Below are 4,348 nucleotides of genomic sequence, written 5' to 3'. Positions count from 1 at the left end.
ATAAATGAAAATTGTTTAACACATAGTAAAAACCTGGCACATACAAGGACCCAGAGGGGTAGCTATTGCTATTATTATAACGAGGAGAATCTGGGTGACCCTCTCGTCCACCCTTCTATTCCCAGGACCTGGGGGCTGCTCTAAGTGTCTGCTGAATGAGTGAATGTGTTACAGGTGCTTTTGACTTTCTTCTTTCTACTTTCCTGTATATTCTAAAATTTCTACCATAAACATGTTTATTTTTACAATCACAATAAACTGTAAAACTTTAAACAAGGAAACGTGTAAAGAAAAGGGAAAATGGGAAGAGTACAGAAAGTTTATGCTCATACTTACCTGGCAGAGGAGATACCATGATCACAAAGGTAGTTTTCCCAGGGTGAAGTTCACCATTGCACCCCGGAGGTGCAGACCCCTGTGTTTTCCCCAAAAGAAAAAAAGAAAAGAAAGAAAGAAAAGTTTGTCCTCCCTTGGATTGACTCCATTCTCCTCCTGTAGGTGGTGATGGCAACGAGCAACAGGAACACACTCCTTCCCCAAGCACCTCACCCTCCACCTTCTCAAATTGGCCCAAGTTTGGGCGGAAATGTTAGGCCACCCCAGGCGCAACGCCCTGGCACCAGGCCGATTTCCTGGAGTGGGTGGATCTGGTTTGGTGGGGACTGTGGCAGTTCCATTCTGCTTCCCTGGGCCAGGTTTGGAGCATTGTGCTTGTCACAGGCTTTGGTCTTGCAGGTGTTGAGGCCACCATGGGCCTCATAATTATTTCCTTGAGTGCAGATTCTTTGCCAGCACAGAGAGGTGGTGGCAGGCCTGGGGTGGGGTTGGGGAGACGGACTGATGCAGACAGGGTCTCGTGGAGAAAGCCGGCTCCTGTCACTCACAGCCACCATCAGGAGGAGGGGAGTGGAGTCAATTCAGAGGAGGATACATTTTTTTGCACCCTCCCACTTTCCCATATTTTCCCTTTTCTTTACCCATTTCCTCATTTAAAGTTTTAAAATGTATTGTGATTATAAAAGCAAACATGTTTATGGTAGAAAATTTGGAGTATACAGGAAAGTCAAAAGCATCTGTAATACATTCACTCATTCAAGAGATACTTAGAGCAGCCCCCAGGTCCTAGGAATAGAATGGTGAACGAGAGACCCCATCTCAACCCTCCCAGAAATCATGCTTAGGTAGGGGAATCCCATTACCCTGAGACAACCACTTAAAATAGTTTCATATGCTTCCTTTAAGATTTTTTCCATAAATATATCTAACCTATATTTAGTTATTTCAAAGCTCACTGAGCTCATACTTATCTGCACCAATATATGCTATTTATCAAAAATATTCTATCACATGTATTGTTTTAATAACTGAGTGTTCCAACATAGAAATGTAAAATAATCCATTTAACACATCTTGGGCTTTCAGCTACTAGCTTGCTTGCTTGTTTCCAATCGTTTTGTGATTCTAAATTACAATGTGATTAAAACATTTTAGATAATTTATCTGATCTGCTCTGATTACTTTTCTAAAGAATAAAATAAATAAATAAAAATTTATTTTCCTAGAAAATAAATTATTAAATCAAATGGAATAAATATTAGAAGCAACACAAGAAAACCACTGAATGCTGATTATAAAATAATACAAGCATTCTGAAAAATATTTAACAAAATAGAAAAAAGTACAAAGAACAAAATAATGCTCACCTAGAATTCCACTACCTCCAGGTAACTACTATTAATATTCTTTATACATAGTTTTCCAGTTTTTTTAACTGCATATAAGGGCACTAAAATATAGTCTGGGCCTGGCGCGATGGCTCACGCCTATAATCCCAGCACGTTGGGAGGCTGAGGCAGGTGGATCACCTGAGGTCAGGAGACCAGCCTGGCCAACATGGTGAAATCCCGTCTGTACTAAAACTACAAAAAAATTAGCCAGGCATGGTGGCAGGGGCCTGTAATCCTAGCTACTAGGAAAGCTGAGGCAGGAGAATCGTTTGAACCTGGGAGGTGGAGGTTGCAGTGAGCCAAGATCGTGCCACTGCACATGGGCGACAAGAGCAAAACTCCATCTCAAAAAACAAAATAAAATCCAGTCTGACAGTCTTTGTATTTTAATTGGAGTTGTACATTTTTCTATGCATATTTTTCCAAAATGAGATTTTACTATAAATATTTTGATTCTGTACTCTAATTTTTGATGATAAACTGTAATTTTCCATTATTATTATTATTATTATTATTATTATTTTGAGACAGAGTCTCACTCAGTCACCCAGGCTGGAGTACAGTGGTGCAGTCATGGCTCACTGCAGCCTCGATCTCCCAGGCTCAAGTGATTCTCCAGCCTCAGCTTCCTGAGTAGCTAGAACTACAGGTGTATGCCACCATGCCCAACTAATTTTTTTTTTCAGTAGAGACAAGGTCTCACTATGTTGCCCAAGCTGGTCTCAAACTCCTGGGCTCAAGCAATCCTTCCACCTCAGCCTCCCAAAGTGCTGAAACTATAGGCGTGAGCCACCACACCCGGCCCCATTTGTATGCATTCATTTCTATCACATCTTTTTTTTAAGCAATAGGGTCTGGCTCTGTTGCCCAGGCTGGTCTCAAACTCCTGGTCCCAAGCAATCCTCCCGCCTCAGCCTCCAAAGTAGCTGGCACTACAGTCCAGCTATGGGCACACACCACCACACCCAGCTTCTACCACCTCGCTTTGAACGAATGCACAGTATTCCACTGTAATTATATACTATAATTTATTAAAGTGTTCCTTTATTCTTAGACTTCTCAGTTGTATACATCTTCTACTATTAGAAGCCATGTTGTGATAAGCATTCTTGTATGTGCATCTTTATGTGTCTTCGCTTTTTTAAAAGATTACTTGTCCCTCGAGTTCTCTGGTTATCCATTTCCAGAATAAAACCATATGTACTGACCATCCCATAAATAAGTTGTTGGTACGATACATGTTTGAAGTGTTCCTGTAGTTCCCTGCCTTGTTTTTATTTCCCTGAAGCTTGTTCTGCTTTTGTTTGGCTTGGCTTTTTCTCTTGATATTCACATATAGGCTTTCCTCAATCATTCACTGATCTTTGGCTGTTATCTTCTATTTAAGGGGATAATACTAAAAAGCTGATTGGGAGTTTCCAGGTCAAGATGCCAGGTTGAGCCTACACATTCAACTTTTCTCCCTCCTGAAACCCCACCAGCATTATAGTAAAGAGATTGAGAAAAGGCACATACAAACGGGAAAACATGAGAGAGGCCATTGCAGCCAAACTTTGGAAGCTGGAAAGCAGATGAATGCATGGGGACTAATTTAACAGAACCCAGGAAGAGCTGGTGCTGAGGTGGGGAAAGCTGAGAAGCATACAGATCCGCACTGCAGAATCCTCAGGAGCTCAGGAACTGGCAGCCCCTGGAACTTCTAAGGTCAAGGCAAAGGGGGCCTGAATGGAGGAGGGTGAGGGAAAGCTGTGTGGCAGGCCGCCAGCACCCCAGACGCTCTCCCTTCCCCTGCAACACCAGGCAGCTGTCCTCCCCACCCAGCTGAGACCCAACCTGTCTTCTCTGAAAAGGAGGAAACGGAGGGTCTCCGCGGCTGGAGGTCAGCTGGCACAGGTAAGGGTGTGAGCTGCAGAATAGAAACAAGGGGTTTTGCTGCTTGCTGCCTGCTGAGCCACCCAGGGCAACAGCAGCCAGGTCCTTGCCTCCAGGCAGGAGATGAGGAAGCTCTGGGAAAGCCTAGCATACTGGAAAGTGCGCTTGGACAAACCGAAGCGTAGCTTAACCCAAAGCATCTGGCTTACACCCCTGAGAGGCCCAAGAAGAAAGCTCTAAAGCCCTTGACATCTGGCTTTCCTGCAGTAAGTGGCCCAGTGGCCCAGCATTGCCCTGCCTCGGACTTGAAGCTAACAAGCTCCCTCCTCAGACTCAGAGGCTGATCCTCACTCTAATTGCCAGCGGATGGCCGAGGGCTACGTAGCACCAGTGGAATACCTCTCTCGTCAGAGCCAGAGACACCAACAAACAGAACGACAAACACCCAGGAGCAGACAATATGTGTGAGAGAGATGGGAGGACGCTTACTAATGTTGATAGTATTTATTTACTATCAACAGAGATAGGAGAAAAGCTACTGTCTCCACCAAATAGGAGCAAGATGCTCTTTTTAAAGGCTCACTGAGAGAATGTCTTCAACCTTTTAACAGTGGTGGGAGGGGAGGGGAATGACAGCAGCCATGAAAACCTCGACAGCAAGTGTGGAAGGTAAAATTGAGGAAATTTCCCTGAAAATGTATAGCAAAAAGACAAAAAGATGGAAAATCAGAGAAACCGAAATAGGAAGT

At 43.7% G+C, this 4,348-nt stretch overlaps 1 non-coding gene across 1 annotated transcript; it reads left to right on the top strand.

Annotated features, from left to right (window-relative positions):
- The first annotated feature begins 328 nt into the window (after positions 1–328).
- LOC116270463 lies at positions 329–496 on the top strand. Its single transcript, XR_004178494.1, has one exon. It is a non-coding gene; the product is annotated as a U1 spliceosomal RNA (small nuclear RNA).
- Positions 497–4,348: the final 3,852 nt, after the last annotated feature.

Source organism: Papio anubis, chromosome 14 (assembly GCF_008728515.1).
Source record: "Papio anubis isolate 15944 chromosome 14, Panubis1.0, whole genome shotgun sequence".
Classification (NCBI taxonomy): Eukaryota; Metazoa; Chordata; class Mammalia; order Primates; family Cercopithecidae; genus Papio; species Papio anubis.
This window is presented reverse-complemented; position numbering and strand designations above follow the sequence as displayed.